The sequence below is a fragment of the Mustela nivalis genome, assembly GCF_964662115.1.
Source record: "Mustela nivalis genome assembly, chromosome: 7".
NCBI classification, from domain to species: domain Eukaryota; kingdom Metazoa; phylum Chordata; class Mammalia; order Carnivora; family Mustelidae; genus Mustela; species Mustela nivalis.
The window spans coordinates 71,937,854-71,964,861 of record NC_139026.1 but is presented as its reverse complement, the minus strand read 5'-3'; positions in this window follow the sequence as shown (position 1 = coordinate 71,964,861).

The following is a 27,008-nucleotide window of genomic DNA, read 5'->3' as shown; positions in this document are numbered from 1 at the left end:
GTGGCTCAGTAGGTTAAGCATCTGCCTTCAGCTAAGGTCATGATCCCAGGGTCCTGGGATGGAGCCCCATGTCGTCAGGTTCTCCACTTAGCAGGGAACCTGCTTCCCCTTCTCCCTCTGCCTGCAGCTCCCCCTGCTTGTGCTCCTTCTTTCTGTCAAATAAATGAATAAAATCTTTAAAGGAAGGAAGGAAGGGAGGGAGGAAGGATGGAAGAGAGAAAGGGAGAAAGGAAGGAGAATGGTAGTACCACAAAGTAGGGTAGAGATAAGAGTACGACACAGCTAGACAAAGCTTTGGGGTAAGTTTCAATGGTGTGTTCTGCTGCTTACTCACGTTGAACTTTGGATACTATATTAGTTTTCTTCTGCCACTTAAAAATTATCCCCAAACTTTCATGTGTAGAAGTTTTATGTTTAAAATAAATGTTTAGTAAACAATTATTATGTCACAGTTTCTGTGGATCAAGAATCCAAGTGTGCCTTAGGTGGTTTCTCTGGCTAAAGGTCTGTCAATGCGGCTGCAGTCAAGCTGTTCATCTGAGCTGTGGTCCCAGCCATAGGTTTGACTGGGGGTAAAGAGGGAGGATCTACTTCCAAATTCACATGGTGGTTGGCAGGCCTAGGTCCCCTGCCACATGAATATCCCCATGGGATTGCTTTAACTACATGGCAGCTATTTTCCATCAGGGCAAATGATTCAAAAGAAAGCAAGGCAGAGCACTTGAGATGGAAGCTGTGGTCTTTTATAATCTAATGTGCAAAGTGACAATCCATTAGTTGTGTCGTATTCTGTTCATTAGGAGTCAGTCAGTAGTCCAGTCTACTCACAAGGGGAGGGGAACCAGGAGGCAGGGATTGTCAAGAGCCGTTTTATAGGCTGCACACCAATCAACAGCAATGGAGCCCTCCGATCCTCAATTTCCAAACATGAAAAATGGGTATAATTGTATCTACCCTGCCTAACTTGCAAAACTCTTGATAGGTCAAATGAGCAAAAATATGTAAAAGTGCTTTGTAAATTGTACAGTATGATACAAATGTAAGATATTTTTCTTTGTCTCGGTCTTACAAGAGGCAGAAGCCCAGACTGTATTAAGGTGCAAGGATTTTATTAGGGGAAACATCTATAAAAAGAAATGAGGAGGAAAGCAGTGGGGGTGGGGGCTCTTGTCAGATCACAACTGATAGTGGAGAAAGAAAAAGTGTTGCGTAGAAGCTTACTATGCCATCTACAGAAAGTTAGGCAAGGTTTTTTCAAACCAAAGCAGCCTGTCAAAGACTCGCATATCCCCCAAGGACATGGTCTGCCTTGGTATCACTACTATACTCAGTCATGGGTTATGAGCAGCCCAAGGGAGGTTGAGCCTTGGCGCCAACATGGTGATGGCTTCAGTCTCATCAATAAGGTTAACTGGGTTCCACTCTTGTCTTCTATCTTGACGCCATTTCTAGTATTTTTACTTCTAGAACAGAGGCCATCCTGAAAAGGTTGCCAGGGGCCCTACAGACAAATGCTTATCTGAATTTCCTCCCAATGCTCTTGCTCGATCTGTTGGAACACCCCAACCCAGGCCGTCCGTCTTTGGATCTGACTGCTGGACTGTACCACCACCTGTTAAATATCACCACACCCTCTGGACCCCAGGTTCCACCCACAAGACTGAACTTCCTCCTTACACCTGTATTTGGGTCTGTTCTTTCAGGGATCATCTCCATTCTAGGAGGTGGTTTTCATTATAGCTCTGGATCCCTTTCAGGCTATTTCATTGGCCTGTGGTTGTTAATCATAGTTGGAACCAGATTTCTTGGGTATTAATTCTTACTCTGCCTCTCTCCTCTTAAGTTCTATGACATCTGGTAAGTCACTTAAACTATGTCATTATAAAACGGGGATGATAACAGCACTAACCTTACAATTTTTTTTCCCTTTGTTTTGTTTTGTAAAGTGCTAAGACAATGTCAGACACATAGAAAGTATTCTGTTACTTTTGTAAACATTTACATTTGTAAATGTTAACTATTATTATTTATTACCTCAAAGACTTCCCAGTATACAAACTAAAATACCCTATGCCATTTAGAGCCCTGCTGTGTTTCCTATTTGTGTCAATTCTGTTTCATATTAAGGATAAGGAAATAAATAATTATGGGAAGAGAGAGGGATGAGAAGAGAGAAAAAGAGAACACTTTCATGTGCTTCGTATAACTTTTGAAAGCCTTATTAGTTCATTCCCAGGCTGACTGTGCTTACCTATTTAATCTATATTGGGCTCTAAGCCTCCGTTGATTTAACTCCTCATCTACTTTTTCAACTTTTGTTGGTTGACTTCATTGGCTAAGTGCTTCATATGGTTTGGTTGTGGGTCTTGCTACCAGGCTTTGCCTCCTAATATCAAGTTCCTATTACCAGGTTCTGTATCTGAACTAAGCTTCAATCCTAGTCAGAGAGATTGGGGAGGCAGGGATTAGGATACAGCCAGCATTCATTTTTAGCTGTTTTTGTGCCCACTTTCCCTTCCACCTCTGCTTCCACAATAGGTTTGTTTTCTTAATTGCTTTTTACCATCTGAAATAGGACCATCAATAAGGAAAAACAGTATAGAATTTGTTCTAGAAAAGATGGACATGCTTTTGCTGGTCTAATTTGTTACTCTCCCACCTTCCCTCCATTCCTTCCTTCCTTTTGTCCTTTTTTATTTTATTATTTTTCTTTTCGTTATACCTGTTCCCAAAGGAATTGTATTTAGGTTTCAGTATTGTATTTAGGTTTCAAGAACAGTAAATGGAGAGGTTTAATTAAAAACACTTTCAGAAACAGCCTTGTAGCTTAGAACTTCCACTGCCTCCTTCTCCTGCACAGTTGTGCTCTCCACTCTGCTCCTTTTATCACGTCATTATCTCAAGCCAAATGTTGATTTGGTCAATTTCCTGTTTGAGTGTAAGCCAATTCCTTGAAGTTATTTCAGTATTGTGGTTCTTAAAACACAAGGTTTCCCTGTTATATTTCCACCATTTTAACACTTCATCTATTGTTTCTTTTTTTCTTAATGACAAGCACCAATGGATATTTTCAAGTCTACCACTTAATAACTCCATGTGTTTTTGATACCCTAAACTCCACTGGTCTGTGTTGACAGTGACTAATTCTCAGAACTGTTAAAAGAGTCTTGTGCAAATAGAGGTACATCAGAGGAATTTTTTATATGAAAACTTTATTTAGGGAGCCACTTTCTTTCCTGTATTTGCTTATTCAAACTTTCCATTTCAACTTGTTTTGAAATACTGTCAAACTACATAAATCAGAGTTTCCTTTTTCAATTTCATTAATATAGCCTGATAAAATGGAACCAAAATTCTTGATTAAACATTCTTCAAAAGTGGTTATCCTTGACAAAAAACAAACAAACAAACAAACAAACAAAAAAACAACAAAAAAACCCCCACCTAAACCTTTTGTCAATTTCAGAGATATAAAGAAAGGTCACTATGTTTACTCTCCTCACTTTATGTCTGGGGACAACTAGGGGTTATAGAGGTTAAGCTATTTGTCCAAAATCGCCCTTTTAGTTAGTTGACAAAATGATATTTTCCCTCCAGTAGGTGAACTCCCTCAAGTTAAAGCATGACGATGTCTTTACTGGTCTTTGTAATTCTTTTCTTTACTGGTTTGTTTTCAAATTCAGTAACTGTAAGTTAGTTTTTAAAATCACATTTATTTAAATATAATTTCCTATGCTGTAAAGTTAATGAATTTTAAGTGTATACTCTGGAAAGTTTTGACCAATTAATATAGTCATATAACCACCACCATAACTGAGATATAGAACATTTTCATAATTCTCAAATTCCCCTCATGCCCCTTGCACTAATGGCCTGACTCATGGTGGTACCTTTTTTTTTTCTTTCACTATAGTTTTGCCTTTTCTGAAATTTCAGAGAAATGGTATGTTACAGCATATAGTTTTTTATATGCCTGGCTTTTTTCACCCATGTTTTATAGATTTGTAGTTTGTTCCTTTTTGTTACTAAATACCATCCCATTGTATAAATATAACATAATTTGTTTATCTATTCACCAGCTCATGAACCTGGTTGTTTCAAGTTTCTGGTCACTATGAATAAAGCTGTTATAAATATTCATATTCAAGTTTTTGTGCAATCATATGTTTCCAATTCTCTTCAGGAAAAACTTAGATGTGGGATTATCGGTTTGTACATTAAGTGTATACTTAACTTTATAAGCAACTGCCTTTTGATTGTACCATTTTACCTTCCCACCAACTATGTGTGAAAGTTGCTCTGCATTTCTGCCAACACTTAATATGGTCAGTCATTGTCAGTTGAGTCATTTTAATTGGTATGCAGTGGTATCTCCGTGTGGTTTTAACTTCCTTAATAAATAATAACATTGAGTGTCTTTCATGTGCTTCTTTTTCATTAGCATATTTTCCTTAGTGGAAATGTTTATGCAAATCTATTCTTTATTTTAAAAAAATGGGTTGTCTTCTTATTAAGATTGAAATTATAATATTATTGTAGGAGACAGATGGTAGCTATGTTGTGGTGAGCACAGGGTAATGTGCAGACTTGTCAAATTGCTATGTTGTACACCTGAAACTAATGTAAACTGTGTGTCAACTATACTTCAATTTAAAAAGAAAGAATTCTTCGTGTACTCTGCCCGTTCGTTTCTTAAACAGACATATAATTTTAAAAAATTTTCTCCCAGTCTGCAACTTAATCTTTCAGTTTTTTAACAACATCTTTCAAAGAACAAAGATTTTAATTGATGAAATCCAATGTATCAAATTTTCCTTTATGGTTTGTGATAATTGTGTTCCACTTAAGACATCTTGCCCAACTTAAGATCTGAAAAACTCTCCCCTATGTTTGTAGTTTTAGGTTTTGCTTCTATGCTTATGATCCACTTTGAATGAACTTTTTTGTGTGGTTTGGAGTCCATTTTGAATCTTCAGTCCTCTCATCACAGCACTTGCCCTCTGCTGATTCTGTTACTTGCTTAATGTGCTGCTTAAACCAGCCTCTTCTGATAATGCTACTTCCAGGTCCCCAGACACCTCATACCTAGATTCCTGAAGTCTGCCCCTAGGTGGTTTCTTCATGTGCTTATTCCCCTTCAAAAAGTTTATCCTGATCATACAACTTCACTCTATACCTAAGTGTTTGTTCCTCAATACCTGTTACAGAGCTTAGGGAAGTACCCACAGCCAATGCCATTTAGTGAAAATACAAGAAGACCCTAGCTGAAAAAAAAAAAAAATTATAGAATAAATGTTTTTTTAGTTAAAGTTGACTAGAGCCCAAAGAAGGTTTAAAATGTCTCCTTCTTCATCCATTGAGGGAAAATGCTATTATCTCAAATAGAAGATACTCTTAGAGATGTACTGACTTAAGTCTCATTTATGAAAGCTAAATCTTTGGGGATCCCATTCAGCCTTGTCCCCTTCATCTTGTTCAACATCCAGAGCCTATCAGTGAGGGTTCGGACTAGAAGAAGTGGGAGTACTCCTTATAGAGACATTTTGCAATATATAGCTAAATCTCTCCTATTAGAAGTAGGAAGGGAGACAGAGCAGCTCCATCCCCAGAGGGTGAGAAGGGAATCTACACCCAAGCATACATCCCTGTACTCTTAAAATACATAAGTTTTATAAGATGCATTTTGACTTGAGGAGGAGTCCATGAAACCCTAGCAGATGTCCCATAGTTGGCTGCCTTTTGGAGAAAGTGGTTCTAACTTTACTCCTCTCCCAACTTTGGTTGCTATCGCTCAAGCAGTTTCTCGTGGAGAAGTGGAGACAGCCATGGTCATCACCACAATGGATTGTAGTGAGAGAGGAAGCCACCACATAAAAGCCAGCAGGAAGCAACTCATCCACCTGACAGGTGCTTATCAACCACTTACTCGAGGAGGGGCCCCATGTCTAGCGGCTCCAAAACAATTGCTGACTTTCAGAAATGTGAGATGGGTGGCTCACTTGGTTCAAGATTGTTTTCTGAAGCAAATTAGGACAATCTCATGATTTCTTTTCATGCTCACGACACCTCTCAGAACCAGGAAAACTGTGATAGAAGCAGGTATTCTGTGTACCTTGAAAAGACTTTCCATCACTGGATTCTCAAATCTGAAGGTTATCTGCTTGGACAGACAGAATACTACTGTAAAGCAGGTTTGAAGATTATATTTAAACAAATTAAAAAAAAAAACCCTGATTCAATATGCAGAATTATAAATCTACATATATCTATTTATAGAAACAAAATTAAATTAAGTGAACATACCTGGAGCAGCCTCAAAAGATCTTGTTTCCTTTTAATACAGACATTGGAACACAGGGATCATGTTCTCTTATTCTTCTCTGACCATCATTTCCAAGCACTTTGAAAGTATTCAATAAATATTACTAATCTCCCCTGAGGTACACAGATCATAAACACAGACTGTTACTTAACCTGGAGAAAATGAAGAATAAATAATCCTAAAGCTTTGATACTCATACATTATTATTTTTCTGTCTCTACAGCAGAATTACTTATACCCAGGTAATTCTATGTAAAATTAGTAGACACTCCTACAACATGACATTATAACCAATTTCCTTCCAATGAACCTGAGCACAAGCCTCTAGAGCTGAGTGAAGACGAAATTTTTCCCATTTGAATGCCTGGGACTTAATATTTTTATACTAACTGGCCATTAGTTAATATAATTATCTAAGGTAAAATTGTATTTCTTCTTTCACATTAGTTTCATTGTGAGCAAAGGGAAAAAGAACATTATTCTAAACTTTTCAGCACTTTGTCTTTTAAAAATAAAGAATAAAACCATGTCAGAGTGAAATTTTGTGATTCACTGAAAATGATGTAATCAGATGTATGTGTTTGTGTGTGTGTGTGTGTGTGTGTGTGTGTGTGTATAAAATCACCACCAAAACACAACAACAACAACAAAAAACACCGCAGGATCAATCAGTTAACATTAACATACTTGAATGCTGAAATTTAGTAGAGCATGGATTAATTAAATTGACATAGCATCTCCAGAGTTTGTTAGTATGATTATTTTAAGTTAGGCTGCAAAAAGACAGAGGGATTAATTAAGCCTTATATTGGATAAGATTAGAGCACAAATTAAAAGGCTCCTAACTGTAAGTCCATAAGGAGCACTTACTAGTTGAAGGTCACGCTGCTGGTCACACGGCTCGATTACTCACTTTAAACTGTAAACTAACTAGACTACGGTGAGTCAGGCTTGTTTCCTTTCTCTTCTCTTCTGGCCTCCCCGGGGGGCTTCTCAATTCAAAGAAACTCCAGGAGAAACAGGCCACTTACTGTGAATAATCCGAAACAATCTATAAATTCAAAAGCAGTTGAAATTCCTAGAAGAGATTGAATGTTATAAGAATAAACGGGTTAGTATTTTAAAAGACAGAACTGCCCTTGTTTAATATCAAGGGAGTGTTAGCGGGACACAGGTTTTACAGTAACTTTCATTATTTATGTAGCAGGCTGTATCACTCTACACTTCAGGAAATGGAGTCCATGCATTCAGTCCAAGCAAATTTTAAAACAGAGGGGTTCTTTTTCTTTCTTTCTCTCTCTCTCTCTCTCTTTTTTTATTTTTTTTTTGAACGTAACAATAGCAACATCTGTAATTAGTAGTTATCTACTTCTGCCACAATAAGACCAAGTACATGGAACTATTACTTAGAAACATTTAGACAAATTCAATCTATTGCTCTAAGAGGAAAAGATTACATGTATTTGGACAAATTCAAAAGCAGAAACTTTGTAATTTATCAGAAATGAGAATGCTACAGGGAAAGAAAAAGGAATTGTTTTTACACTAGACTATTCTAACTTAAATACTTGGTTCCTAATATATCACTTTTTTTAAATGGAGATAATACCCTTCTGAACCTCAAATCTATTTCCAATAGTAAAGAAAGACAGTTATATGTTTGGAATATCTTACTTTCTTTTTTTTTTTTTTTAAGATTTTATTTATTTATTTGACAGAGAGAGATCACAAGTAGGCAGACAAGCAAGCAGAGAGCCTGATGCAGGGCTCAATCCCAGGACCCTGAGATCATGACCTGAGCCCAAGGCAAAGGCTTAACCTGCAGAGCCACCCAGGCGCTCCCTGGAACATCTTTCAAATGACTTCGACTTCCAAGGACACCGTCAAAGTTTTAGCTTCACAAGGATTAACATCTTCAGATATTCATCACCAGAAGAGAGAAAGGAGAGGGAAATGCCAAATTCTGTATTTATTTTTAAGTTTGTACAGTGTAAATACTATTCCTCAAGGCAACAGAAAAAGTTACATATAAATGGAAGCCAAATCAGGGAAATATGTCAAATTTAATTCATTTCACTTCTAATATATATTAAGATTTTACTTTGTATAAAATATCATTAGTGGAAAGGCAAGCAAAATATAATTCCTATTCTAATAGAGCTTACAGTATCACTGGAAGTATATAAATGTTAAGGATAAATCAAAATGTTAATTTTATAGGGATAGGTACAAGGCATTTAATAATATAAAAGAGATTTCCCATTTAATTAGAGGTATCAGAAAATGTTTTAAGAACTAATAATTAATTTAAAGGATACATACATCCGATATGCAAATGTAACAAAAGGAGCATGGGCAAAAGGAGAAAAGCCAATGACCAATGGGAAAAATTCTGTTCAGAAACAGGGTTGGGTCCAATTTGGTTGCCAGAAGGATAAGAAGGAGGGAAAAAAACATGGGCAAAAATTTGCAAAAGCAGTTTGAGACCAAATCTAGTTTTGAAGGTCATTCCACAGAGTTTTTCTTAACTTTGTACATCATCAGGAGATTGTGTTCTGAATAATTGCATGGAGAACCATTGTCTATTAATACAATTTAGTTCAATTAAGGATTTGCCATACTGCATAGTATGAATATGGTAAGGTAGAGATTAGCCAGAAATGCTATTAAAAGAAAGAGAAATAAATTTAATATGCATTTATTATCAAGAAGAGCTATAACAATTATTATCTAACAAACATAATGTTAGCAGTTAATCTTTAATGTACTGGAGATAAATAAATAAAACTGTGAAGCAGGTTAATTTATTTAGTGATGTAGCTTTACTGTCTACAATTATTGTCTGATAGCATAGCAGGGGCCTATGTTATGTAGAACTCTTTTATGGGAATTCTGAAGCTATTCTATGGCTAGACTGATGCCTAGGGCCACTTCATAAAACATATTAAAATTCTTCTGCTTTAATAATCCTTGCTGTGAAAGGAAACAGTTAACAAAATCAAAAGACAACTGACAGAATGGGAGAAGATATTTGCAAACGACATATCAGATAAAAGACTAGTGTCCAGAATCTATAAAGAACTTAGCAAACTCAACACCCAAAGAACAAATCATCCAATCAAGAAATGGGCAGAGGACATGAACAGACATTTCTGCAAAGAAGACATCCAGATGGCCAACAGACACATGAAAAAGTGCTCCATATCACTCGGCATCAGGGAAATACAAATCAAAACCACAATGAGATATCACCTCACACCAGTCAGAATGGCTAAAATCAACAAGTCAGGAAATGACAGATGCTGGCGAGGATGCGGAGAAAGGGGAACCCTCCTATACTGTTGGTGGGAATGCAAGCTGGTGCAGCCACTCTGGAAAACAGCATGGAGGTTCCTCAAAATGTTGAAAATAGAACTGCCCTATGACCCAGCAATTGCACTATTGGGTATTTACCCTAAAGATACAAATGTAGTGATCCAAAGGGGCACATGCACCCGAATGTTTATAGCAGCAATGTCCACAATAGCCAAACTATGGAAAGAACCTAGATGTCCATCAACAGATGAATGGATCAAGAAGATGTGGTATATATACACAATGGAATACTATGCAGCCATCAAAAGAAATGAAATCTTGCCATTTGCAACAACATGGATGGAACTAGAGCGTATCATGCTTAGCGAAATAAGTCAAGCAGAGAAAGACAGCTATCATATGATCTCCCTGATATGAGGAAGTGGTGATGCAACATGGAGGCTTAAGTGGGTAGGAGAAGAATAAATGAAACAAGATGGGATTGGGAGAGAGACAAACCATAAGTGACTCTTAATCTCACAAAACAAACTGAGGGTTGCTGGGGGGAGGGGGTTTGGGAGAAGGGGGTGGGATTATGGACTTTGGGGAGGGTATGTGCTTTGGTGAGTGCTGTGAAGTGTGTAAACCTGGTGATTCACAGACCTGTACCCCTGGGGATAAAAATATATGTTTATAAAAAATAAAAAATTAAAAAAAAAATAATCCTTGCTGTGTGAAAAGAATGCAGTGCTGTGGTCTCTGGTGAACACGTTGTGGGGAAAATCCTTATAGTGGGTACAAGTGCAAGTGGAGTTTTCTCTTATTCAGGCAAGAATAGAACCTGTTAGACTTCCTAATTTTCATAATACAAGATTAACTTTACTACTTGCTTATGTGCTATCCAAAGGATCTGTTGCAGATCAGCAATGAAAGAACCATTACTCCAAGTTCTTGCTAGAGAAAACACCTTGACTGTTTTACTCTGTGCCTATCAAAGCCTGGCAGAAGAAAATGCTTTTAGGGATACTGGCTTGGGGAATGATCTATCAAGTTACTCCTTTAGGAATTCTAAAAATTTCAGAGTTCAAATTACCAACAGAGACTGTGTATTTAGACCACATCACTTTTGCCCTCAACAGAATGATCTACATTCTAGGTTCATTCTATGGGTTTTGACTAATGACAAGTATCTACCATTATAGTATCATGCAGAATAGTTTCATTAGCCTAAAAATCCTCTGTGCTCTGCCTCTTTATCCTTCCCTCGCTCTAACTCATGGCAACCTCTGACCTTTTTACTATCTCCTTTTTGCTTTTTCCAGAATGTTACGTAGTTGAAATTTTATAGCACGTAACCTTTTCAGATTGGCTTCTTTCACTTAGTATTTGCATTAAAGCTTCCTCGCTATCCTTTCATGGCTTGATAATCATTTCAGTGCCTACCGCGGTTGATTTATCTACTCACCAATGAAGGGTATCTTGGTTGCTTCCAAGTTTTGGCAATTATGAATAAAGATGTTATAAACATCTGTATTCTTAGTTTTGTGTGAATACAAACTTTCAATTCCACTGGGCAAATACCAAGGAACATGACTGCTGGAACACATAAGAGCATACTTAGTTTTGTGAAAAACTGCCAAACTGTCTTCCAAAGTGGCTGTACTTTTTGGCACTCACATTTGCAATGAATGAGAGTTTCCCTTGTTTCACATCCTTACCAGAACTGGGTCTTCTCAGTGTTCTGGATTTTGGCCATTCTAATGGATATGTAGTTGTAGTAGTATCTCATTGTTTTAATTTCCCTGAGCACATAAAAAGTGGAACATCTTTTCATATGCTTATTTGCCATCTGTGTATCTTCTTTGGTGAGAAGTCAGTTAAGACCTTTGACCTTTTTTAAATTGGATTGTTAAGTTTTCTTACTGTAGAGTTTTAAGAGTTCTTTGTATGTTTTAGGGAACAGTCCTTTATCAGATATGACTTTTGCAAATGTTTTTTTCCCAGTCTGTGGCTTGGCTTTTCTCTTGACAGTGTCTTTCACAGAGCACAAGTTTTTAATTTTAATAAGTCCAGGTTCTCAATTATTTCTCCCACAGATTGTACCTTTGGTGTTATATTTAAAAAGTCATTGTCATATCCAAATACAAATGGTTATCTAGATTTTTCCCCTGCATTATCTTCTAGGAGTTTTTGTACTTCTGCATTTTACATTAGGTCTACAATCCATTCTGAGCTAATTTTTGTGAAAGATATAGGGTCTGTGGCCAGTTCAATTTTTGTATGTGGATAGCCAGTTGTTCCTGCCACATCTGTTGAAAACAGTATTTTTCCCATTGTATTATCTTTGCTCCTTTGTCAAATATCATTTGGTTATATGTATGTGAGTCCACTTTTGGACTCTCAGTTCTTTTCCATTAATCTAATTTTTTATTCTTTCACCAATTACACTGTTTTGATTACTGTAGCTATGTACTAAATCTTGAAGTTGGGTAGTGTTAGTCTTCTAACTTTGTTCTTCTAGTTCAACGTTGAGTTAGCTATTCTGGGTCGTTTGCCTCTTCATTTAAACTTCAGAATCAGTTTGTCCCTAGTCTTAAAATAACTTGCTGGGATTTTAATTGGGATAGTGTTAAAGTGATAGATCAAGTTGGGAATAAATACTATCTTGATAATATTGAGTCTTCCTACCCATAAACATGAAAAATCTCTCCAGTTAATAAGTTCTTCACATAGAACTCATACTTCACACTCTTCACACTCTTAAAACTTCAGTTTCATAGCTTTCCTTACACAGATCTTTACATAATCTGTCAGATTTATATGTAAGTCTTTTATTTTTCTTGGTGTTAATGTAAGTGATACCATGTTTTTAATTTCAAATTCCCCTTACTTGTGCTATTCTATAGAAAAGCAACTGACAAAAAAAAAAAAAAAAAAAAAAAGAAAGGAAAAGCAACTGACTTTTGTATATTAACCTTGATGTTGCAAAGTTGCCATGTTTGTTTATTGGTTACAGGAGTTTTTTGTCAATTCTTCAGATTTTCTACATAGACACTAATGTCATTTGCAAACAGTTACAGTTTTATTTCTTCCTTTCCGAACCTGTGTATCTTTAGTTATATATATTCTACCTAAATGTATATTACATCTCTGTATATCATACCTAAATCTAACTAGGGGTTGTGCACTAGGGCCTGCCATACTGTTAAAGATCTGAGAAGATTCTAGCACCCCTTAAGTGAAGAATGAGGAGGATCAAGGTAAATCTGTTTGTCCTGTGCATTGGCAAAGAGCATGTCTTGGTAATTCTACATTTCTGAGAAATAATACATAATGGGTGGGAGTGGGAAGAAAAGAAGTAAGGAGATTATATAGTAATTAATTCTTGAGGCATTGTTATAAATCACTTAATTTATCATCTTCACAAGCTACCTCCATTCTCTTTGTTTTTGTTGGGAAAAAGGCAAAATGAATTATGGATGGTAGTATGATAGTCATTCATCACTTCATTAACTCCTGATGCAATTTGCTATATCAACAGAATTTATTTTTAGGAAGATAAAATTTGGTATTTAGCCAAAGGATGCCCCTTAATTTGGATTTACTCACTTGTTTGATGCTTAACCTTTCATGAATATATCAGGAAGCACATTTCCCACAGCACATATCCCAGAAGCACAGCTTCCTCTAGTATAACTATCTATAGATCTGGCTGCATTAACTCAAAAAGCACTCTGCTCACAGGTATCCAAAATGAGGTTCTATCATATATAAATAGTGAATTAAATGTTTAAAAGCCCATCATTCAAGTGATATCAATATTTCCCAACTAAGTGCCCTTTTCTGCATTGTAGGCAACATTGATCAAAGCATTTTTTTTCTTCTTAACAACAATAATGAAAAAAACACTTGGAAGTATGAAAATTTAGATATGATTCTCTGACATTAGATGCTGTACACTATGTTCTCTTCCCAAGAGATATATCATCTTTCTACTAGCATATATACATAGAACAATGTTCTAAAACAATTCCATTTCATATTTGGTATGTATATTATACCTATTTAAAGCAAACATGTGAATTTATTCTTAGCCAAATGAAGAAATTCTCATAACCTTAATCAGTTCATTCCAGATGCAATTTTAGAGAAACATATGGACTTTCTCAAAATCCTATATCTGCAAGGTCAAGGAAATCTAGGTCAGACACCATAGTTGCTGATGTAGTTGCATTTTGTGTTAAAATATACCACTGCTCTACAGTTTTCTTGCCACCACTCCCTACCTTTTCCAAGTATATCCATTCTCTTCCATGCTCTCCTTCCCTGTGCACCCATGGCTCATTCCTCAATTTTTTCTTCATGTATCTTCTTTTTCTGTTTTGTTTTTGCTTATTTGTTTTGTTTGTTTGCTCTACTCTTTCCAATGTATGCACATGCATGTGGCAAAGCATATATATTTGTGTGTTGATATATGTATATATGTATATGCCCATCTGTAAATCTCTGTCAATTAAAAAAAATGCATGCATGTGTGTGGTTTGCTATGAGGATATAGTACATAGATATTGGGCTATGTAGGGGTATTTGGGGACCAGAAAAATTATAAATATTATCTGAATCCATGATGCATTTAAAATGTATAATATGATGGAACAAGTTATCTTGGAATTCTCCTCCTCTCCATTGTCTTTTAAAGAACAGTGTAAGGAATCTCCTTATATGCCAAATTAGGCAAAATACTGATATTAATACTGTACTTTTTCACGGCTTCATATAGGAGTATATAGTCTCCTATTCACTTTAAGAAAAATATCAGTGATCAAACATACAATCTATTTATTACTAAATGATTCATTCACTTAGATGTTCCCACTTACTTGACACACAATCAGATTTGAGAGGCTATATTGGTGATGTTATTTCTCAAAAGTTTAAAACTCTTTAGGTGGAGGAATTATTAGGAGATGGTTTTGCTATGCTTTCAAAAATAACGTCTATTTGCCACTGAAAATCCTTCTAGTAATACAAATGATCTTAAGGTAAGTAATAAATGTTTTTCTGGATCTTATTAAAAAGCTGTTAATAAAGAGTATGTAGGAGTCATAAAGTTACTTTAAAGTATAAATAATTTCTTTAAGATTTTATGTAACTGCTACACCCAACACCGGCTCAAAGTCATGACCCCATCATCAAGAGTCACATGCTGTACTGACTGAGCCAGACAGGAACTCCTAAATAGTTTTTTAAAGAATATTTTTGATGCCGTGTAAGAAAGGATAAAATTTCAGTGATTATTACAAACATTGGTTAATAAAGAACACAAAAGGTATAGCAGAATTTGTTACAGTACTTAAAAAACTGATCTACGAATTTGCAAAGAAGAGACAATGTCAAGAATAGGTAAGAACAAAAAGAATAGGTAATAGTAATATTACTTTTACCAATAGTAAAAGGACAGTTAGGTAGAAAAATGAGGAAAGAAAACATGTAAACAAGTCACATTTGTGGGTGTGCATGCGTATGTATATATAATGAGAAAAATATGTACCTACATAATTTATAAAATAAATTACAATGCATAATTATGCAAATTCAAGTAAGTATATATAAGATTTTATATATATATATGTGAAATCTCAAAGTGTCATAAATTTTTAAGAATTATATTATTTAGTATTGATAAGACAGAAATGGACCCCAGCATACATATATGCTAGGTAAATTGGTATAGCATTTTGCATAGATCTTTGGTGGTATTTTGAAATCTAAATACTCCACTTTAAGAATCTATCCTATAGAAATACATAAATATGTATGCAGATGTGAATGTGCAAAGATGTTCATTTCAGCATAGCTTATAGCAGTGAAAAACACAAGCGATATAAGTAATCATATCAAGAGAAATGATTAGGAAAATTACAGTACATTTATAATACAGAATACAATGTATCAGAAAGGATGAAAATAAATATACTCTGACACTTAGCAATCTTTTAGACTTATTAGTGAGAAAATAAATTATAGAATGATATAATCACATTTATGAGCAAAACAGTCTTTACTTAAATGTATGTACAAACATATACACATATATGTATATAAATACCATTAAAAGGATATATACCACACTGGTAATAGAATTTCCATCTTGTGAAGGGAACTAAGAAATGGGGCTGGGGGAAGAATAGGATAATTTGGAACATAAGTGATGGAGATCTTTGAGTTTCAGTTTAAGTACTTTTGTGTATTTTAACTTTTTTCAATATGCATATATTTTTCATTACTCATTTACATTTAAAACAATATATTTTGTTGCCAAAATTTAAAATCTGATGTATAGTCTTATCATTATCTGTTTTATCAATTGCTTATTTTCTGACCTGTACTGGAAAATTGTGCTCACATTGAAGTTTAGTTTAAATGCCAAAACGGTTTCCCAAATTGTTGATTTTCTGGGAAGAAGGCAAAGTTGGAGGACCGTAAGATGACTTTGTCCATGGGATACAACTCAATAACACCCACATTGGTATAAATAACCCAGAAAATGACCTAAAGACTAGCAGAACAGGCTTCACAGCTAAATGTAGAGAAGAGGCTATATTGAAGGGTAGGAGGGGCAGAGACATGGTCTGGAGCTAAACAGACCTGCAGGACTATCCATAGGAGGAATAGTGACTCCATGGAAACAGAGAGAGGAGAGGAGCAAAACTCCATGGCAGGCAACCCAGGCATGAGGAACCCACTGGAAGCAGTTGGGGGGGTGGGCAGGAAGTGCTGGGAGTGGTAGGGAGATGAATCACCATAATGTGTGGCTTTGAAAATTAGAGGGCTTGACTTTTGTAAGTTCTTACAATCAGCGGGATTTGATACCTGAAAGTTTAAAAATCAGCAGGCTCATGAGAAATCCAGAAGGCAGAGAGGAAACGGAGATAGCACAGTAAACAGCCCCTGCAGATAAAGCATAGAAGTGGCAGTTTGAAAAATGCCTGGGGTATACCAAAGGAAGATTTTTTTTTTCTAATCTCAGAGTGTGTGCCAGAGGGGCAGGGATGATTGGGAGACTTTTTTAGGAATAACGAAACTAGTGGGTGCTATCTCCCTCCCCAACCCTCCAGCTTAGACACACACACACCCAGAAGAACCAGTGCATTGTCAACATGTTCTACTTAACTTGCTAATCGTGTGCCCTCCCCTGTGTTCCCTTGGAGACTTGACTCCTCCAATATGCTCATAGAAGGAGCCCAACCAAAGTGGTGTTACAAGACTGGCAATGTGCAAGCAGCCCTAGTAGGGCCAGCACTACTTCAAAGTGATTCCTGCTCTGAGAAGAGGGGATGATAACTACATATACCAATCCTACTGAGACTCTAGCATCGGGCATGAGGCAGACATCTGGTCTTGCCACAGGCGCTGACCACCAATGAAAACTTCTCATAGGACAACACAGGAAAAGTGCCCTGCAGTTCTGTGCAACTATATCTCTGGAAAAGTCCTGTCTGACTCAATCCAAACTCAAGGTGGCCTCAGACTTGCCTACTAACAATACAGGGGCTAAGCCCTGCCCACAATAGACAAAGAGTGCCATTGCAGATAACTGGACTAAAGGCAAAAGTGGTTTAGGGTGCATTCAAGACACACAGGAGATACCTCTGAAGCACCAGATTCTAGTGAACAGGGGTATTGCACTATAGGACACTAAAAGACCTCTTCTTTGTAAGGCCACTATTTTTAAGAACAGGAGACATGTGGCGTCTGGGTGGCTCAGTGGGTTAAAGCCTCTGCCTTCGGCTCAGGTCATGACCTCAGGGTCCTGGAATTGAGCCCCACATCATGCTCTCTGCTCAGTGGGAAGCCTGCTTCCTCCTCTCTCTCTGCCTCCCTCTCTGCCTACTTGAGATCTCTGTCTGTCAAATAAATAAATAAAATATTAAAAAAATAAAAAGAACAGGGGACATACCTGAATTTCCTAATTCAGGAGTTAGATAAAGTGAGGAGACAGAGGAGTATGTTCCAAATTAAAGAACAGGACAAAATCACAGCAAGAGACCTAAATGCAACAGAGATCAGTACTATGCCTGAGAGGGAATTTAAAGTGATGGTCATAAAAATAATCAAGGACTGGAGAAGAGACTGGAGGACCTCAGTGAGATCCTCCACAAAGAATGAGAAAACATATAGACTAATTAGAGATAAAGAACTCAGTAACTGGGGAATAAAAAATGCACTAAATGGAATAAATAGTAAACTAGAGGAAGGAGAGAAACAAGTCAGAGATCTAGAGGACACAGTAATGGAAAGCAATCCAGCTGAACAGGACAGAGAGGAAAAAAATAATACAAAATGAAAATAGACTTAGGGAACTCAGGGACAGCATCAAGAGTAAAAACATCTGCATTTATAGGGACCACAGAAAGAAAAGAGAGAGAACAGGGGGCACTGAAGCTATTTGAAGAAATAATAGCTGAAAACTTCCCAAATCTGGGGCAGGAAACAGAAATCCAGATCCAGGAGGCACAAAGAGCCCCCAAAAAAATCAATGTAAGGAGGACTACACCAAGATATGCAGTAATGAAAATGGCAAAAAGTTGTGATAAAGAGAATTTTAAAAGCAGCAAGAAAAAAAGAAAACTGTTACATACAAGGGATACTGCAAAAGACTATCTGCTGATTTTTCAGCAGAAACTTTGAAAGTCAGAAGACTGTGGCTCATTCTAAGTGCTGAAAGAGAAATACCTGCAGCCAACAATACTTTTTTCAGCAAAGCTATCATTCAAAATAGAAGGAGAGCTATAGTTTTCCAGAAAAACAAAAGTTTAAGGAATTCATGACCACTTAACCAGCCCTCTAAGAATGTTAAGGGGGACTGTGAGTGGGAAGTAAAGGCCATAAGTAGGAGTGAAAAAAGTAGGAAATACAAAAGCATTAAAAATAAGTATAAGCATAAAAGATCGGTTGAAGTATTCACAAAATAAAAGGATGTCATGTATGACACCATATACCTAAAATGCCAGGGAGTAAGAAGTAAAAAATGAATTCAAATGTTAATGGCCATCAACTTAAAACAAACTGCTTTCTGCATAAGATGTTATACACAATCTTAATGGTAATCAAAAATCAAACAATAGATGTGTAAAAAATAAACAGAAAGGAATCCAGGAATATCATTAAGCAGATCAAACAAACCATGAAAGAAGAGAGCAACAGAGGAAAGGAACAGAAAAGAACTACAAAAACAACTGTGAACTGAGTAATAAAATGACAGTAAGTACATATATATCAATAATACTTTGAATGTAAATAGACAAAACATTCCAATCAAAAGACATATGATGACAGAATGGATAAAAAAGCAAGACCCATCTATATGCTGTTTCCAAAAGACTCGTTTCAGACCTAAGGACACTTGTAGGTTGAAAGTAAAGAGATGGAGAAACATTTATCATGCAAATGGATGTGAAAAGAAAACTGGGGTAGCAGTATTTATATTGGACAAAATAGACTTTAAAACAAAGACTGTAACAAGAGACAAGGAAGCACACTACATAATCATAAAGGGAACAATCCAACAAGAAGATATAACAAATGTAATGTATTCATCCAATACAGGAGCACCCAAATAAATAAAGCAGCTAATAACAAACATAAAGGAAGTATCTGATCATAATAATAATAATAGTAGGGTCTTTACACCTACTTATATCAATGGATAGATCATCCAGACAGAAAGTTAACAATAACATAGTGGCTTTGAATGACACATTGGACCATATGGATGTAACAGATATATTCACAACATTCCATCTTAAAACAGTAGAATACACTTTCTTTCAAATGTACGTGGAACATTCTCCAGAACAGATCACATATTAGGCCACAAAACAAGTCTCAACAATTAAAAAAGATTGAAATCACACATTACATTTTTTCTGACCATAATGCTATGAAACTAGAAATCAACAAGAAATAATCTGGAAAGAACACACATATAAGGAGGTTAAATAGCATACTACTAAGCAATGAATGGCCCACCAAGAAATCAAAAAGGAAATAAAGAATATTTGGAGATAAATGAAAATGAAAACAAAATGGTCCAAAATCTTGGTGATACAGCAGAAGACTCCTAAGAAGGAAGTTTATAGCAATACAGGCCTGCCTCAAGAAGCAAGAAAAATCTCAAATAAACGATTTAATCTTACACCTTAAAGGAGCTAGAAAAAGAAGAACAAACAAAACCCAAATCAGTAGAAGGAATGAAATAATAAAGATTAGAGCAGAAACTGATGAAGAAGAAGTTAAAAAAAAACTGAACGTATCAATAAAAGCAGGAGCTGGTTCTGTGAAAAGATTAAAACAAAATTGATAAACCTTTAGCCACACTAATCCAGAGAAGGACAGAGAGGACTCAAATGAACAAATTCAGAAATGAAAAAGGAGAAATTAAAACCAATACCACAGAGGTATACAAATTATAAGAGAATACTATGAAAAATTGTATGCCAATAAATTGAACACCTAGAAGAAATGGGCAAATTCCTAGAAACATGTAACCTCCCAAAACTAAATCAGGAAGAACTAGAAAATTTGAACACTGATTTCCAGCAATGCAATTGAATCAGTAATCAAAAAATCCCAACAAACAAAAGTCCAGGACCAGCTGGCTTCACAGGTAAATTCTACCAAACCATTTAAAGAAGAGTTAAGGTCTATTCTTCTCAAACTATACCAAAAAATACAGTAACAGAGATATCTTCCAAATTCATTCTATGAGGCCAGCATTACCCTGATACTGGGCAATGAGACACTTCAGGAAAAGAGAACAAACAGGCCAATATGTCTGATGAACACAGATGCAAAAATCTTACAAACAAAATCCAACAATACATTTAAAAAATCATTCAACATGATCAAGTGGGATTTATTCCTAGGGTGCAAGGGTGGGTCAACATATGCAAATCACTCAAAGTGAAACATCACATCAACAAGAGAAAGGATTAAAAAACCTTATGATCATTTCAATAGATGCAGAAAAGGCATTTGACAAAGTACGGCATACATTCACAATAAAAAACCTTAACAAAGTAGGCTTTGAGGGAACCTCAACATAATAAAGACCATATATGCAAAACCCACAACCAACATCATACTCAATAGTGAAAAAACTATGAGCTTTCCCCCTAAGATCAGAACAAGACATGGATGCCCATTTTCACTTCTATTCAACAGAGTACCAGAAGTCCTACCCACAGCCAACAGATGAGAAAAAGGAAGAAAAGGCAAATTGGTAAGGAAGAAGTAAAACGTTCACTATTTTCAGGTAATATAATATTATATATAGAAAACTATAAAGATTACACCAAAAACACTTTGAACTAATAAATGAATTAGGTAAGGTTACAGGACACAAAATCAATATCCAGAAATCCACTGCATTTCTATAATAATGAAGTAGTAAAAAGAGAGATAAAGAAAACAATCCTATTTACAATTACACCCAAAATAATAAAATACCTAGGTATAAGTGTAACCAAGGACATGAAATACGTATACTTTTAAAACCATAAAACACTGGGGGGGGGGGGGGTCAATAAGTTAAGCATTTGCCGTCAGCCCAGGTCATGATCCCAGCGTCCTGGGATTGAGTACCACCTCAGGCTCCATGCTCAGCAGGGAGCCTGTTTGTGTCTCTGCCCCTCCCTACCCCTCCCCCTGCTCCTCCTCTCTCTCTTTCTGTCAAACAAATAAATAAAATCTTTTTTAAAAAAAGAACCTGTTTTCAGGGTACCTGGGTGGCTCACTTGCTAAGCATCTGCCTTCAGCTCAGGTCATGATCCCAGTGTCCTGGGATTGAGCCCCATGTCGGACTCCTTGCTCAGAAGGGAGCCAGCTTCTCTCTCTCCAACTCCCCTGCGCTGTGTTTCCTCTCTCACTATCTCTGTCATAAATTTAAAAAAATTTTTTTTAAAACAACCTGTTTTCAGTTCTTTAAAACAAACAAACAAACAAACAAACAAACAACTATAGGGGCGCCTGGGTGGCTCAGTGGGTTAAAACTTCTGCCTTTGGCTCAGGTCGTGATCCTGGGGTCCTGGGATCTAGCCCCACATTGGGCTCTCTGCTCAGCGGGGATCCTGCTTCTCCCTCTCTCTGTCTCTGCCTGTCTTTCTGCCTACATGTGATCTCTGTCAAATAAATAAATAAAATCTTTTAAAAAAACCACTGTAAAACACTGACAAAATAAATTTAAGAAAACATAAACAAATGGAAAGCTTTTCCATGCTCATGGACTGGGAAAACAAATACTGTTAAAATATCTATACTACAGAAAGCGATCTACAGATTGAATGCAATCCTTATTAAGATGTTAACAGCATTTTTCACATAATGAGAGCAAATAATCCTAAAAATTGTATGGAACCACACAAGAGCCAATGTAGTCTTTAAAACCTGAGGCATCACAATTGCAGGCTTCAAGATATACTACAAAGATGTATTAATCAGAACAGTGTGTTACTGGCACAAATACACATATAGATCACTAGAACAAAATAGAGAGCCCAGAAGTAAACCCATGATTATATGGTCAAGTAATCACCAACAAAGGAGGAAAGAATATGTGATGGGAAAAAGAAAGACTCTTCAATAAATGATGTTGGGAAACTGAACAGCTACATGCAAACTGGACCACTTTTTTTTAATGCCATACACAAAAATAAACTAAAAATGGATGAAAGACCCAAATGTGATACCTAAAATCATAAAACTTGTAGAAGAGAACACAGGCAGTAATTTCTCTGACATCAGCCATACCTACACTTTCTAGATATGTCTCCTGGGGCAAGGGAAACAAAAGCAAAAATAAACTTGGGACTATAACAAAATCAAAAGCTTTTGTACAGCCAAGGAAACAACTAACAAAAGTAAAACACAACTTACTAAATGGGAGAAGATATTTGCAAATGACATATCCTATAAAGGATTAGTATTCAAAATATATAAAGAACTTATAAAACTCAATATTCCAAAAGTAAATAATTCAATTAAAAAATGGGCAGAAGACATGCACAGACATTTCCTCAAAGCAAACATTCAAATGGCCAACAGACATATGAAAACATGTTCATCATCACTTACCGCCAAGTAAATGCAAATCAAAACTGCAATGAGATATTACCTCACATGTATCAGAATGGTTAAAATCAACAACACAGGAAACAACAGGTGTTGGCCAGGATGTGGGGAAAAAGAAACACTGGTCCACTGTTGGTGGGAATGCAACCTAGTATACTCACTGTGGAAAACAGTATGGAGCTCCCTCAAGAAGCTAAAAATTGAACTACTCTATAATCTAGCAGTCACACTCCTGGGTACTTACCTGAAACACTAATTCAAAGGGATACATGCACCCTGATATTTAAAGCAACATTATTTACAGTAGCCAAGACAGGGAAGCAGTCCAAGTGTCTACTGATTCGTGAATTGACTATACACACACACACACACACACATACACACACACACTGGAATAGTATTCAGCCATAAAAAGAATGAAATCTTGCCATTTGCAAGAACATGGATGGAGCTAGAGAGTATTATGCTAACTGAAATAAATCAGTTGGAGAAAGACAAATAATATATGATTTTCCATGTTGAATTTCAGAAACAAAACAAATGAACAAAAGAAAAAAAGAGACAAATTAATAAACAGACTCTCGGCTATAGAGATTAAGTGATGGTTCCAGAGGGGAGGTGGGTAGGGGGATGGATGAAATAGATGAAAGGGACTGATGAACCAATACATACTGATTCTCATAAGACTGTTGAATCATTTGTTATGGTGTTAATTCCACAATGTGTCAGGGGGGATAAAGAGGACCTGAGAGAGAGGATGCAGTATACCAATCAGGGTTCACCAATGTTTTCTTGATGAGAAGCCATAATTGATCTACTAAAAGCCATAGAAAAGATTTTTAGTTAAATATTCTGTAGGTCCCAGAACACTTATGTCCTCAGTGGGCAAAATTTTGCAAGCTAAACAATCCATTTTCCTTCCTGAAATACAGTCATTTAGAATCATGGATGTTTTATCAGACTAAGGGTATTCATTTGCCTTCAATTACTAATAAGCTGGGTCAACCCAATTGTAATATCGTGCTAATATGCTCAAGAATAATATAGGCTCAATATCTAGGGATGGTTTATAAATTATACTTGTCCCTCAATGCCTCTCATTGCTTTTGCATGCATATTTGTGCCTTCGTAATTCATAATTTATTTCTCTCTCCCATCTTCTCCTACAGTACAGCCTCTATTTAAATAGAAAGAGCTTTAATCTAAGTCAGAGCCAAGCTTTGGGAGTCAGGAGGAAGGCAAATCTCCCGAAGTTCAAAATCAATTTGGTTGCTATTAACAGCCTTGTACCAGTTTCAGCACTGAGTGCTGAAGCTTGGAGCTTTTTTATCTGTAGCCACTTATTTTGTCTCAGAGTATGGTGAGGGTCCCCAAGAAATGACCCAGAATCAAGTGCTGGGGAGGTACTGAACTTTTATAGCCTGAGACTAAACACAAACTTGAAAGTAAATTTCATCATTAAAGCTAGAAGAAATGACAATAGGATTCCTGCTTCTTTTAAGAGCCAACACTAGAACACCCACTGGCAGTGAACACCAGGTATTGAAGATTTTTTCCTTTTAACAAAGGTCATCTTCTTTATCCAGCTGCCTTTTTGTGTGGTAAGACAAAAATCGACTCAGCTCACACAAGATTTACTTTATGTTTCTCTTGAATAACAGACTTTAATGTATGCAATAGAAGCCTTACTTGCCACTCTGGAAACAAATTACTGTTTGTGATTTTGAGGCTGTTCTGATTTCACCAATAATAACTAGAAGATCAAATATGTTTTGCCGTTTATGGTGCATTTCACCAAAAGTTTAAAAGTTCATTTTCATGGACTGCAAGATTCAGGTATAGTATAATCATAAAGTAGTTCTTACTATGCACATAGTTTATAAATGTAAACTGAGGCACTAGGAATCTGACTTCTTTCTGAACATTACATAAGGCACCAGAAAATTTAAAAATAAAAGGCCAGTTTGAGGGGTGCCTGGGTGGTTTGGATGGTTAAACCACTGACTCAGTAGTTCAGCTAAGGTCATGATCTCAGGGTCATGGGATCAAGCCCTGCATCAGGCTCTGCGCTCAGCATGGCATCTTCTTGAGGTTCTCTCTCTCCCTCTGTCTCCCTCTACCCTTCTCTCTGCTCACATGTTCTCTTTCTCTCTAAATAAATAAATAAATCTTTTTAAAAAGTCCTACTCTGATGATTTTAGTTAGCAGAGTGAGTGCATAGGTGAAAAACAAAAGCTATAAAGAAAAAATAATAGAGAATTGGGAGTTATTCGGTTGAGAAAAACAGAGCATGACATACTATGTTTCACATGGCATGCTGGTAACACACAGGATCTAAGGTCTTACTATTTATACTTAAGTTTTTACTATTGTCAAAATTATGAAGAACTTTCTGGCCAGACTGGGGGGGGTATTAAAACAATATTATAACATAATGGATATGATATTATTCATCTAATTTGGCTTCGCTTTGCACGAATTAACCTAAGTTCCTTATGTTGTGAATCATTTGTTCCATTGTTCATTTGAAATTTTAGTAGTTTTTTTGTTTTTTTTTTTTTGAGAGAGAGAGAGGGAAGAGGGCAGAGGGAGAGAAGAGAGAGAATCTCAAACAGTCTCCTCACTGAATGTGAAGCCTGACTCAGGTCTCAACCCCACTACTGGGAGATCATGACCTGAGCAGAAACTAAGAGTCCACTGCTTAACAAACTGAACCACCCAGGCGTCCCTTTAGTAGACTTTCTTAATTAATTAAAAGGAACTTATTTTCACCCCAACATAGACACCAAGACTGTGTGTTGTAGTTAGACTTTAATAACTATCGTTACCATCTGCTCCATTATTCATAGAAGTGTGAAGGGGAATAACCCTCCGGAAGTATCTTAGCAACAACAATAATAATAACACCAATAGAGCTCTTACCAAGTACCAGGAAATTTGCTAAGCATTATCTTTATTGTCACATATATTAGTCAGAGGCTATAATTTTTTTTTATACTTTACATATGAGGAAACTAAAACTCACTGGGGTTGACTTTCCCAACTACAGAAGTGGGATCTGGACCCGGGTGTTTAAGGCTTTAGCATCTGTGCTCTACACTTTACAATCTAGATCAAGAGTTAAACACCTCACATCTTTGATTCTTAGGAATTCTGTTCCCAGGGCTCTAATAAAATAATCTTTAGTACTTGTGAAGGGATGGAATGTATTAATATTAGAGGGTTATTAGATTTTCCCCCAATGTAAAGAGAATTCTGACATCCCAGGTCAATCCCTGTCCCCAGCCTCTAAGATGAGTCTGTCTCGGTCAGAATGCTATTATACAGAATCTGAGCAAAGTAAGAGGAGTCAAGAATTAGAGATGGGCAGGAAAATGGAGAGAAAGAGAGGAAGGCGGAAAGTTAAACTCATGTTATTTGTAAAGTTGGGATTGAGGAGCCTGGAATCTTGGGAGGGAGATTAGCAAAAGGAACACAAGAGAATTTAAGGACTAAGATCTGGGGAGGAGATAAATGTAAAAAATATAAGCAATGGACATGAATTGATTCTTTTACTGTCTTTTAAGACTGTGACTTAAATCATTAGTTTCAATTGGGCATGTGTTAGAAATGCAAATTCTCAGAGCCCATCCCAGATCTCCTGAATCAAAATCTTCAGGGGTGGGGCCCAGTGACCAGCATTTTAGCAAGTTTGTGCATGGATACATTTGAGAAACACTGCTTTAAAAGACAGATATAAAGAATAGAACCCTTCTAATTATTTTTTGACTAAGAGATTGCACCTCTTTAACTATGCACAGATCTGGGACCAAACTATGTAAGTCACAACCTCAATAGGGTTATACCCCTAATCTTTTGTATCTCTGTACATCATCTCATCAGTTAAAAACCAAAATATCCAACTGTGTGAATAATTAGGTTATTATTAGGAATAAATAAATATTAGGGTTATTTAATAATATTATTTATATATAAATTTATTTTATAAATATTGTATTATTATATATAATTAATATTAATTATTATTAATAATATTCCTAAATAAACATTAGGAATAAAAAAGCTATACCCAATTAACAAAATATGAACATCAAAATATTTTTATCATTTTTTTACCTTTATCATTTAAAAATTTTTTAAAAAGATTTTATTTATTTGACAGAGAGAGAGATCACAAGCAGGCAAAGAGGCAGGCAGAGGGAGAGAAGGGAAGCAGGCTTCCTGCTGAGCAGAGAGCCTTATGCGGGGCTCGGTCCCAGAA